A 13,877-nucleotide genomic window follows, 5' to 3' on the forward strand; every position below is an offset into this window, starting at 1 on the left:
AGTATAAAATATTCATGGCATGATATTAAGACGCAGATACTTCATAACAATGTTAATTTACATCTTTTATTAGATCAACCCATTGACATACGTTGTGATAAGGTATACAGCAAGCTCATATCGACTATGCATACGTTTATATGTATATAGTTGGTGTTATTACGTGGGGTTAATCACAATAGGTATATTACAATAGTTCTAGTTGGACAAGAGGTCTTTATGCCAAAGAACTAAACTTGAGAAAGGGTGGAGAAAGGCTACTGTTTATCTACTGATTTGGAGAGTGAAGCTCGAGGGGAGAAGAAGACGTAATTTATGTTCTCACGGTTGGGTGGAGTGGTCTCTTAGTGAAATTCTTTGAGTGTCTAAGTGAACATATAAGTTTCAAATCTGGAGACTTAAGTTAAATTTTTGAAAATTGTATTGATAATTAAATTAAAATTTTGTATTTCAAAATAAATTATATTTTGTTTGTTTGGGGCAACTCAATTGCGAATGGCCATGGAAATGAGGTCTTACTCAACGGAAAGTCTTGGGTTCAAATCTTGTGTAGGTTTAAATCTTGTGTTATTTCCTAATAGGGGTGAGAAGTTGGACATGATGAAGATGTAGTCCTACTAAGATTTAATATATATATATATATATATATATATATATATATATATATATATATATATATATAAAACTTATGTTTGAAACGTGTTCTCCAATTCATTTCATTATGTAAAAAATATAAGTGAAACGTTACCAAAAAAAATATATTAAAATTATGTTTGAGAAGTGCTCTCCAATTCACTTCACTATGTAAAAAAAATGTTAAAGTGAAACCTTAAATTATTAAGTTTAAAATAAAAGAAAATATATATATGTATATGTAAAAAAATTGTTAAAGTGAAACATTAAATCATTAAGTTTAAAATAAAAGAAAAAAAAAAATATATATATATATATATATATATATATATATCAAACATGGTAATATTTATCTAAAAATGTTTATTGTTTACCCTTCATAATGTAATGTCACCACAGTTATTTTTTTTTTTTTTTTAAATTAAAGCTATTTATGTATGCAAAGGTGTTAAAGTGTTTTGCTGAGCTGGCCTCCCGTACCCTAGTATTGATTTTACGCAGCTCTAGAACTTACTTTACATACAGTTACTAAGGACTTTATACATGCGGCTTTTCGGTAATTGTCCATGGTTTGTTAAATTGAGTGATCCATACTGTTGCAATTAATTCTTATCTGATGCCGTGTTGCCTCCATCACGTGGCAAGCCATACCGGATAGGTTTGATGTTAATCCTACCCGCGCTGTCCTGTGCATGGCTTGGGTGGACCGTCCGGCCTCACTTGTTCCACTCGGGAACCCCACCCAGATCGACGATGCTGCTTATCTCCAACGATCCGATGGTGGCGCCTATCTCGGGGTTCTCCTCAAGCATGAATTGCTATGGGACTGCTCTCATTTGGCTTTGCAGCCCTCCCACGAAATCCGTTCTAATGCGATCAATGCATTTCACTGCTCTGCTCTTAGAATTGCTGGAATTTCCTTGGATGATGCCTGCTCAAGGCCGTCTTCGTGGTCTAGCAGGGGTCTGGTTTATTACAGGTAACCTGTTCCTTTTTTCTTTTCTATTTTATTTATTTATTTTGTTTCCTCATTTTCTTGCATCTGAAAAGATTCTCGATCATACCAAGTTCATTAACCAGTCTCTTGAGGATTGGATTTTCTGCACGGGTTATTGGGGTTTGGCCTAGCTCGACTGGCTTGGGATAGAGACTCATCTATAATGCCTGTTACGGGTAAGATCTTTTCTAGGCTGGATAGGAAGGCCTGAGGCGTGTATGAGTTTTCCCACAACAATATGATGTTTTGCCTCTTGCTCAGCTTCTCGTTATAGAATAGGTTAGGATTTTGAGGGTTTTACCCAGTTGTAATAATTTATGGCACGATGTGGCTTCAATTCGTAAATCTTTCTGAGCTCACTTCTGCTCTTGAACCGAAGAGTTCTCTATTGTTTTGTTTTATGCCAATTGAGGATTTCTCCAGTTCTGAGACTGGCTGTGGCACTGCTATTTTTATGACTGTTCTGGCACGAAATATAAGTCACTGTTAATTTCATTTGTCCAGTTATTCTGCTATTATATTCTACGTTTTTCTGGATGTTTTGGACTTTCGTTAGTCCTTTGGAATAATCACTATACTGTAGAAGGAAGCTTGATTCCTCGCTTATTTGGCATGAGCAGCTTGTCAGTAACAGTGTCGTGGTAAAGAAAAATTGGTGAAATATATGGCTGTAAATTCTCTTATGAATGATTGGTGGCTCTGGCCGTTTTCAGACTCTGTTCATAAGCTATGGCTTGAATGTTTGCTATCCAGTTCTCCTTTATCTGCAATAGATTTTTGGCTATATCTTACTGCATGCATAATTCTATTGAACATATAGGTTATTACGCAGAAACTATATAAGTTGTTCCCGTAATTTCCCAAGGAAACTGTCTCTCTGTCGCTACCCCAGGGGTTTACTACCAGGAGGGTCTTCTTTCTCTCGAGGTAGTCTACAACCTACAGGTTTCGGCTATCGAGCCCCCTATTCTCCGAGGCTTCTAGACTCTCAGACAACTCGAAACCCTCCTTGCGTACCCGGACTGGTTATCTACCATGTACATGTATTGTTTTCTCATGCTTGCTTCATGTATTCCAGATAATCTTTGATACTTGCTTAGAAGAAGGTTACTCTACATTTCGTAATGTATATTTCAAAAGCCGAAGTGGGCTCTGTTTTTGTTTTCTTTTTGTATAAATCTCACAGTTCTGAAACTCACCATTAAAAGTCACCGGGGTACAAGAATCTTTGTTTTCTTTTTTTTTCCTTCTCGCTGTCCTATCTTTCTGTTCTAGAACCCAGGGTTTTCAAGCCACTGGGAATAGTACTGGTTTAATTCAAGGCTCTGCGCACATCTATATACGGGTACAGTGTTTGTTTCCCCCACATTTGGTTTGGTAACGTACCCTTAGGCGATTGTCCACTTTTCCTACTGTCTTTCTTGGGTTTTCAATTTTTTTTTTACACTCTGTTCCTTGGACACGGATTAATACATGAGGTAAAACTCCTCAGGGCACAACCACTTTAACAGCCTTACCTAATACTATCAACTCTCAATCACCAACATATTCTAATTGTAAAACTGTGAAAAGAGGACTATTTTAACAGCGCTAGCTAACTGTGGGGTTCTGGGTTAACTTTCTTCCACATTACCTACTGCCAAAAAGATTTTAAATAAATAAAGATGAAGTTACAGTCCTCCCAGTTTCCTTCCCTCTGGTTCCATTTCGCACTACAAGTAAACAGAACTGCAATCTACAGAAATAATCTTTTCCTATTTTAATTCAAGTTTGATCCACATACCTGGGTCGCCTTCTGTAAGTACTCCGCCTCTTTCTATTTCCTGGTTAAGGCCACTACTGCTTCCAACAGCTAGTCAATCCACCCGACCTTGAGACTGTCTTTCGAGACCAGTCTCCCTCCTAGCTGGCTCAAAGACTACTGCCTTTGTTGATTGCATGTACTCTGCGCTCTTACCATCTGGTCATCACCAGACTTGGTAAAACCCCTAGCCTTTTCCTGCTGCCTGTCCTCTACAGTGCAGCCCCCCCTTTCCCCCTTTTCCTGGAAAACACTTCCACGGTTGGGGAAAAGGACAGTTAGGGTTTGCAACCGTTTTTTTTTCATTTATCCATGACTTAACTTCCCTCCATAGAAGTTACATGATATCCCTGTTACTAGGAAATCATCATCATCATTTTTTAATTTTTCATTAAATAACAAAATATAAGTTCATACAACAGATAATATTCTTTTGACTGTGGTAAAAATAAAATATTTACAATATTCTGGGGATATGACACATAATTTCCTCACTTATAATTATTTAATGTTTTATACTTAAATATATATATGTGTGTGTGTGTGCGCGTGTGTGTTTTTTTAATCATTAAGTTTAAAATAGAAGAAATACAATTATATATATATACCAAACATGGTAATATTTATCTAAAAATATCTATTGTTTACCCTCCATAACTTCCTCACTTACAATTATTAAATGTTTTATACTTGAAAAAAAAAAAAAAAATATATATATATATATATATATATATATAATTAATTAATTTATGTTTGAAAAGTGCTCTCTAATTCATTTCATTATGTAAAACATAGAAGTAAAACATTAAACAAAAAATTATATTAGAATTATGTTTGAGAAATGCTCTCCAATTCACTTCACTATGTAAAAAATGTTAAAGTGAATCATTAAATTTAAAATAAAAGAAAATACAATTATATATATATATATATATATATATATATACCAAACATAGCAATATTTATCTAAAAATGTTTACCCTTTATAATTTCCTCACTTACAATTATTTAATGTTTTATACTTGAATATATATATGTGTTTTTTTATTTAATTTGAATTAGCTCAATGTTTTATTGGTCTAATGATTATAATTATATGTCTTCATATTGTATACAAAGTCCATATTATAAATATTTGAATTACTTTTACTATACAAATTTGGTAGTTAATGGTTTAGGTAAAAAGTAAGAAGTTGTTTTGGCATAAGATTTTTATTTTATTTTTATTTCTTTAAAAAATATGAAATTTACAAGTCTTGGAAATTCCTGTCAAGAGACCCAAAAATGAGATTATTAGATACCAGAGAGTTAGTCATTCTCTCTCTCCCTAGTGATAAAATCTCTCAGAGGAAGTAGAGGGGGAGGAGGAGGGAACCTAAAGATCAAGCACCACGTTGTTGTAGGTACTGTTGAGTTGGGTTACGAACCGATGGAGACCTCAACTGATTGAATAGTTCTAGTTGGACAGGAGGTCCTAATGCCAAAGAACTAAACTTGAGAAAGGGTGGAGAAAGGTTGTTGTTTATCTATTGATCTGGAGAGTGAAGCTCGAGGGGAGAAGAAGACGTAATTTACGTTCTCACGGTTGGGTGGAGTGGTCTCTTAGTGAAATTATTTGAGTGTCTAAGTGAACATATAAGTTTCAAATCTGGAGACTGAAGCTCGAGGGGAAAAGCAGATGTAATTGACGTTCTCACGGTTGGGTGGAGTGATCTCTTAGTGAAATTCTTTGAGTATCTAAGTGAACATATCAGTTTCAAATCTATATGTTCTGAATTATTACTCAATAGTAATTGTGGAATTGAATGAGTAGCTAAATATATAAATCTTTGTATCGTAGAAAATTTAGATAGCAGTATGAATTATGTAGATGATGGGACACTATGCAACTCTGTATTTTTTATACATTGAGAGTGACTGTGTAAGTATGTAGTAAAGAACCTAGTTCTGGGAGTTCTATAGAATAATGGTTGTAAACCCAACGAAAATTACAATTCGAATGACTGTATATTAGACCCTGTGAGTACGTCTTAAGAAAATATCACCATCATCTCAGGCGTAGAAAAAAGAAAAATTAAAGAAAAGGAACACTCGGCGTTCTTCACTAAACAAGGGAGTATTGAGTTTGGTGGGTTGAAAAAATAGCTATATAGCTAATTTGAATGTAAGGAAGCCACTAAACCTGTAGGGTTATAGTTTGTTGTAAACCGAAAGAAAGGACATGTACCTGCGTTTTCAGACCCTGACTAGGGTTAGTCGGCCTATACCGATAGACAAAGAAAGAGTACGTTGACAGTCTGGTAGTTAATGCCTTAGAAAATTACAAAGCATATTTCACTGTTAGATTTATCATAATACGGATAAGATGTAAGCATCAACACTGATAGTGAAGCTTTAGGTGTTATTGTTATCTTAAAAAACAAATAATTGCAAGACCCGAGGGGGATGTTGTGGGTGGAACAACGGTTTAGTCCCAGGATGAGCTTAACCAAGCTAGTAGCCTAGGATTGTTTCAGTTCCTGATTCCCCAGGATGGGTAAAAAGTTTATTGTTCAAGGGTTGCACTTAAGAGCATAAATTCGAACACCGAAACCTTCCATTAAACAAAAAGAAATGAGGTTTGAATTCTAAAATGCAAAGTCACCCTAACATAATAAATAGATTCTTCACAATCAACAGTATGATTATAAACTAGAATTCAGACAATCCATCTCAAGTAATAAATATTTGTTCTCCTGAATTAACAGTAATCATTACATCATAGTACTCACAACCAAACCCTTAAACTTGGTTTTTGAAAGAACATACTTTATGACTACATACCTTGACAAGGGTCTTCAATAAAAACATAATCAATCTTTGCCTAGGAAGTTAAACTACTTGACTCATCTGACCAGACTGAAGGTGAGCAGGAACTTGCAGGTAAGCCCCAAGAGTGTAGAGAAGGCATCGGTAGAACTTGGATGTAAACTCCCAATTGACTAAGACCTATTATTGGGTTTAAAACTTAGTTTTTGGCTCTCTGAAAGGGAACAAGATAAAAACTGCTCACTTGTTGCAGCCAAAATAGTCGTGTAAGACACCAAAGGATAAAATAATGTATGCCAAGCAATCGTTAATGATGGTGAGATATTTACCCGGAGTAGAGTTGTCGAGATCGTAACCTTCAAACTGGTAAACCCTAGCAGTGGAATTGAAGAAAATTAAGTAGATTGAGTGAGTTGAATCTGTGAGTCAAGAAATGACAGAGTGTGCAATAGACCACATATTTATATTCTAGGAACCATGTAAAAGAGGTAGGTGAAGAATCCTCTTGAGAAACCCTCGACCCCTGTTCCTGCAGCCATGAGAAAGTAAACAGAGTTCAATCAAGTTGCAAAAGGAGTGGGGAAAAACCTTTGAGGGCTAGCTGACTGCAAAATAAAGAATTACATGTGAAAAACGAGACAGGAACCTCCAACATACATAACTAGTTTAGAATCTTCCAACAACAAATGGAGAAGGAATGAAAAGTCGATCGCGGGGAAAAACTGGGTGGTTACCATCAAACTCGTGAGGAAAGGTTGTGTCATTGGACAAAAACCCTAAACAAATCTATGGTCAGAAAAGTTTGAGTAATAAATCAAGGTTCGAAAGCTTTTGGTATACAAGTGGAAACCTGACATCACATGTAGGTGGCGAGTCTAATCACCGTTCCAGTATGTATATGGAATTTTTAATGTCGAAATTATGAACGAATTGTAATGTCATCGAAACAAAAACGAATATGTCAATAAACCATTGATTGATAATATCTATTAGTGCATGTATTAATACAAATAATCAATTATACTATACACCATTTAAAAGAAAAAATTATTCTCTGTCAAGTACTTCCAACATACTATGATATTTACACTGATTGAATACCATCATGATCATTAACTTAATGGGAAACAAATCAAGTTATAGTTATATATCAAAGTAATTAAATTTCTCTTGATAATTGTTCTTTTCATATGAGTAGGTGTTACAAGTGGTATCGGAGCCAAGTGTTACCACATTGTGGCCTGTTTGGGTTCACTAGAAATGACAAACTTGTAATGGTACACAGAGGGGAGATAGGATGAGAAGAGGATCATAATTCATCCAACCAATTGGGAGGACAGGGCTAAACCCAATAGTAGGAGGAAACGTTGAGATGTGGATTCAACTAGGAGGAGAACCCTGCAATAACAATGAAATGTTATTAGAGATTGTGCAACAACTACGAGTTGAAATGGCCAACTTGCAGGTTGACAATGTGATCCAGGTGGCTCCCCAGACACACACATGACAAAGAGGGCTTATGGAAGCTCAAAAATCAAAGTGATCAGAATGATTTCAAACCATGATCAGAGCATAGATCTCATCATCCTGATCGCAACAGTGTGAACAGTTCGTCAATCTGAGCTCGTATGAGGGAGAACAAGCCAGTCAAAGTTTTGGTCAAAGTTGGACTGTGGGCTAGGTTTAAGTGTCCCACAATTCGACTGACCCCGGGGAATTAAACCTAGCTCCCGAAAGTGGTTGAAATTGTGGCCTCATTAATTTTCCCAATATGCCTTATTTTTTCTAAAGATTTGAAAAAACACCCCTATTATAATAAAAAAAACAAAAAATATATATATGGGGTGGCGGGCCACTACACCTGCCACCCCAAAATATATTACATAACAAAAAATTTATTAAAGAGCTGATGGGACATGATCCCCGCTGGCCCAACCGCAATGATAGTCCAAAATCTAATATTAAAATTAGGGTCGGCGGCCATCACCCTGCCGAACCCTCGAAACCTCCACATAACAACATAAAATATTAATATGGGGTGGGTGCAGGCCACCTCTAGTGGACCTGGGCCACACCCCAATGCCACATGCCATCGCAATTAAGGAGGGGGTGGTGGGAGTTGAACCCATGGCCATTGGGAGGGCCGGCCCTGCCCACGCGGCGGCCTCACATGTCACACTCCTCCATAACCCATGTACAACCAAAACATTAATGCTCATATCCCATTTAATGCGCCCCCATTTAAATGAGTTGCGGAAGTTATGGGGCAGGCTACCCAATGCGGACCCGACCCCCAAAATTTAAGACATGCAATTTTTCAAAAAAAATAAAAGCTTAAACATGGAGGAGATGGGGTTTGACCACCTGACCTCCTCCACCAAATTCAAGGATTTTAACCGTTACACCAAACAAGATTTCTTGAAAAACTCCGCCTCAAATTTGTATATAAACCCATTTGTCAGTGTGCCCAGGATGGAGGAACTGGGAGTTCGCACAGAAACCGAGGCAACAATTTTTAATTAATTTTTTAGGTGGAACCATGATCCTGAAAAAGCGCAGGCAGAACCATGATTGAGCGAAATTCTCAAGAGGGTGAAATTTTTACAGTGTCCAAATTGGACAAACTTTATGTTGATCTTACACCTCTCGGTGACACAAACCCGATGGCGTAGTCAGTTTCTTGATCTGAGCTGCAAATTTGCAGAGGCCCTGGAGGAGGGAATCTTTGAGGAATCTAAAAGATTCCTTGAGCCCCAAATTTCCACTTTCTCAGAATTCAGAAATTTGATAGTCGATTTTTCACTATTCGACACCACAAATCTGATGGTGCATTCATATTTTCCATTTTCTCATTTCATTTTCTGACCACTTTTCAAAGTGGATTACAGGTGTCAACATTAAGTGTGCGAGCTATCATTCCATGAGATTCAACGCCGTGAGATAGATGGTACGACCAGCTTCAGTAGTTTGACATCCTTTTCTTCAGATGGCCCTGGGATGTGAGGTATATGCAGTGCATTCATGTACTTCCTTTTGCTATGCATTATGCTACACAGATCCCTGCTTGTTGTTTGATGTGGGATCTTGTCTTCTCACTTGCTTCATGATTCCTGTTTGATGTGATGCGGAATCATTTGTGGGATGTACTTGTTGTCATGATTCGTCATGTTTTGTTTGAGATTCCTTTGTCGTCATGTTGATGGGATACTCATGTTGTCGCCATGTATGTTTGCATTGAGATCCCTTTCATGCCATGTTGGCAAGATGCTCATCATGCATGAGTTTATGTCATACTAATAGGAGTCCTTTTGACTGAGAGTTCCTGTAGCGGAACATCTCTTGGAGCCACTCCTGCATGAGGGCATTTTCCTTGTATGATAGCGACGTCACCTCTTATGTACATCATCACTATTGACAACACTTAATGCAGCGACCTACACCATCTTGACACCGGGGCCCGGAGACGTATTCTCTCCTGGATGAACTCCATTATCAATGGCTTATGTTTTCATGTGTTGATGAATGTCATTTTCCTCTTCTTTATAGCATGCAGATGTATTCATTTATGTTCTTTTAAAAATGCAATTTAACACATCCCCAAAGTAAAAGGTCTTGGAAGGGTCCTTTGTCACATCCGGACCTAGATCAAGTGGTATTAGAGTGTTCTTTGTGTGGATGTGAATTGCAAGCGTGAATAATGGAATGTGCAGTGATAGAGGATGAAAAAGTGATGTACGAGTCCATGCTCAAAATTTCCAAAAGGGTGTAAATAATGTATGAAACTCTACAAAAAGAGACAGAGAAAAAGGAGTGATTACAGCTTTAGTTGCAAGCCATGGAAGAGGCCCTAGAAGAACTGAAGCGCAACAACCAAAGTCTTCAAATAGATAACACTGAATTGAAGATGCTTCTACATGAAGAGAAAGAGAATAAACATAGTTTGCTACGACAACAGCAAGCAAAGGATGAGACCTTGGAAAAGCTACAGTGTGACTCATGTGAGGTAAAAAGTAGTTCTCCATCTTCATGTATGTTTCCTGATGATGATTTCGCTATTTTTGAAAATCATACCACAGGAATTGGCTCCAAATTGTTGAAGAAAATGGGGTATGAAGGAAAGGGCTTGGGCGTTAATGGCCAAGGCATTGTCAACCCCATCAAAGTAGAAGAATTACCCTGTCAGGTAGGACTTGGGTATGTTAGAAAGGAAGTTGGGGAATGCTCCAAGATATCTAGTGAACCACCAACAACAGATGATGAGAAGCCCTCAATAGTTCTTTCCAAATCGACAAAGGAGGTAAAAGATGTTGATTTCCTTTTGTTTTCGTCTTCACATAGTATGATTTCTGTTGGAGATTTGGAGATCCAAATTACAGGGAAAAACATGAGGCTCCTTACCAGGACGAGGCACGAAGAGGAAAAAATAACTTGGCATTAATAACCAAGGTATAGCTCAACCATTGGAGGTCGTGCAGAGACCTCAATTTGCAGGATTGTGATACACTGAGGGAGAATGCTCGAAGGTGTCATGCTTTCGAGACATCACCAAAATCGTCGAGGAAAAAGAATGATGGGAACACATCCCTATCATCCCATGGCAATGGCCATCGTAGGGAAAGAGTTGAGGCAATCTCTCATTGCCATACTTACACCAGAGACGGCAAGGAAAGGTTTAACCAGTTTCGATATTTGAATGTTCATTTCAATTATAATCATGTTTTTAATGATGAACATAAAACATGGCATTGAAAAACAAGTACCTTTTGTGGATTACATAACCATACATTTTCTGAGTGTTGGAAAAGAATAGTAGCACACAACAGGATGAGGCGTGAAAGACCCTCTCAACAACAGGTGAAGAAACATGTTAAGCAGATTTGGAGGAAGAAGATGTATTGTAGTGATTGCGACAAAAGTGGCCATCAAAGAGCCACATGTTGGAGGCTCCATCCAGAGCAGCGCCTTAAAGACAAAGTGTCAATGCATGAACCAGATGAAACAATTGTTCGACAAGAAAAACCACCACAGGGGGGCGACCCATTACCTTGATAAGTGAAAAATGGTTTCTAGATATGTTAGCATTTCATGGTCGTACTTTTGTAAATCATTTGTTGCATTTTAAAATGTAAAAGTGATGATGTGTTTTCCATCACTTGTTAAGCAACAATGATCTCTGGTCTTGTTTTGAGTTGCATGATAAACTGTGGAGGTGATGTTGTGTTTCCTTCACTTGTGTTGGCCTTATTTTTGTAAATAATGTGTTGTAGTGATGATGAGTTTTCCATCACTTGTTGAAGCAACAATGATATGTTGGCCTTGTTTTCGTAGCTGGGGTATTGTTTCCATTTTGATGTAAACTTGCCCACCAAGTATGTGTTATGAACTTGTGGCAAGTATGGGATGCTTGGGTCATTAGTTGGTCATGTAAGTCAAGCATGTAATTTGCAAAAATAATGTACTAGAGGTTGCAGGTGGCGGCTCATCGCTTAAGGCTCCGAAGAACAAAGGTGAATGAGATGGAAGCGAGACCTTTCAGGACGCTTGTGATGCAGACAAGGTACAGAGAAGTTGCAGATTATTTTTCATGCTTTTGGAGGACCAAAAGCTCCTCAGTGGGGAGGATTGATCTAGGTGGCTCCAGAGACACACACAAGACAAAGAGGGCTTATGGAAGCTCAAAAATCAAAGTGATCAGAATGATTTTGACCCAAGACTAGAGTGTAGATCTCGTTGTCCTGATCGCAACGGTGTGAACATTTCATCAATTCGAGCTCATATGAGGGAGAACGAGCTAGTCAAAGTTTTGGTCAAAGTTAGACTTTAGGCCAGGTTTAAGTGTCCCACAATTCGACTGACCCCGGGGCATGAGACCTAGCTCCTGAAAGCAGTGGAAATTGTGGCCTCATTAATTTGCCCAATATCCCTTATTTTCTAAAGATTTGAAAAAACACCCCTATTATAATAAAAAATAATATATATATATATATATATATGAGGTGGTGGGCCACCACCCCCGCCACCCCAAAAATATGTTACAGAACAAAAATTTCATTAAAAGGCCGATGGGCCATGACCCCCACTGTCCCAACCCCGCCGAACCCTCCAAACCTCCACATAACAACATAACATATTAATATGGGGTGGGCACGGGCCACCTCTGGTGGACTCGACCCACACCCCAATGCCGCATGCCATTGCAATTAAGGAGGAGCCGATGGGAGTTGAACCCAAGGCTAGCGGGAGGGTTGGCATTGCCCACGCAACGACCTCACATGTCACACTCCTCCATAACCCATGTACAACCAAAACATTAATGCTTATAACCCATTTAATGCACCAACAAACAATGAAAATGTGCCCCCATTTAAATGAGTTGCAGAAGTTATGGGGCAGACTGCCCAATGCGGACTTGACCCCCAAAATTAAAGGCATGCAGTTTTTCAAAAACAATAAAAGCTTAAACATGGAGGATGCAAGGTTTAACCACACGACCTCCTCCACCAAAATTGAGGATTTTAACCATTACACCAAACAGGCTTTCTTGAAAAACTGCGCCTCAAATTTGCATATAAACCCATTTGTCAGTGTGCCTAGGATGGAGGAACTAGGAGAGCGCACAAGAATCGAGGCAAAAATTTTTAATTAATTTTTGGAGGTGGAACCATGATCCTTGAAAGGCGCAGGCAGAACCATGATTGAGCGAAATTCTCAAGAGGGTGAAATTTTTGCAGTGTCCAAATTGGAAAAACTTTATGTCGACCTTACACCTCTCGGCAACACGAACCCAATGGCACAGTTAGTTTCCTAATCTGGGCAGAAGATTTGCAGAGGACCCAGAGGAGGGAATCTTTGAGGAATCTAGGGGGAATCTAAAAGATTCCTTAATCCCCAGATTTCCACTTTCTCAGAATTCAGAAATTTGACAGTCGATTTTGCACTATTTGATGCCACAAATCTAATGGTGCGTTCAGATTTTCCATTTGATCATTTCATTTTCCAGCCACTTTTCAAAGTGGATTGTAGGTGTTAGCATTCAGCGTGCGAGCTGTCATCCATGAAATTCAACGCCGCGAGATTGATGGTACGACCAGCTTCAGCAGTTTGACATCCTTTTATTCAGATGGCCCTAGGATGTGCGGTATATGCAGTGTGTCCATGTACTTCTTTTTGCTATGCATTGTGCTACACAAATCCCTGTTTGTTGTTTGATGTGGAATCTTGTTTTCTCACTTGCTTCATGATTCCCGCTTGATGTGATGCGGAATCATTTGTGGGATGTACTTGTTGTCATGATTCATCATGTTTTGTTTGAGATCCCTTTGTCGTCATGTTGATGGGATACTCATGTTGTCGCCATGTATGTTTGCATTGAGATCCCTTTCATGCCATGTTGGCATGATTCTCATCATGCATGAGTTTATGTCATACTGATAGGAGTCCTTTTGACTGAGAGTTCCTATAGCCGAACATCTCTTGGAGCCACTCCTGCGTGAGGGAATTTTCCTTGTATGATAGCAACGCCACCTCTTATGTACATCATCACTATTGACAACACTTAATGCAGCGGCCTACACCATCTTGACATCGGGGCCTGGAGACGTAGTCCCTCCTGGACGAACTCTATTATCAATGGCTTAT

Source organism: Pinus tabuliformis, chromosome 9 (assembly GCF_031772625.1).
Source record: "Pinus tabuliformis cultivar Carrire ecotype Pingquan chromosome 9, CPIR1, whole genome shotgun sequence".
NCBI lineage: Eukaryota > Viridiplantae > Streptophyta > Pinopsida > Pinales > Pinaceae > Pinus > Pinus tabuliformis.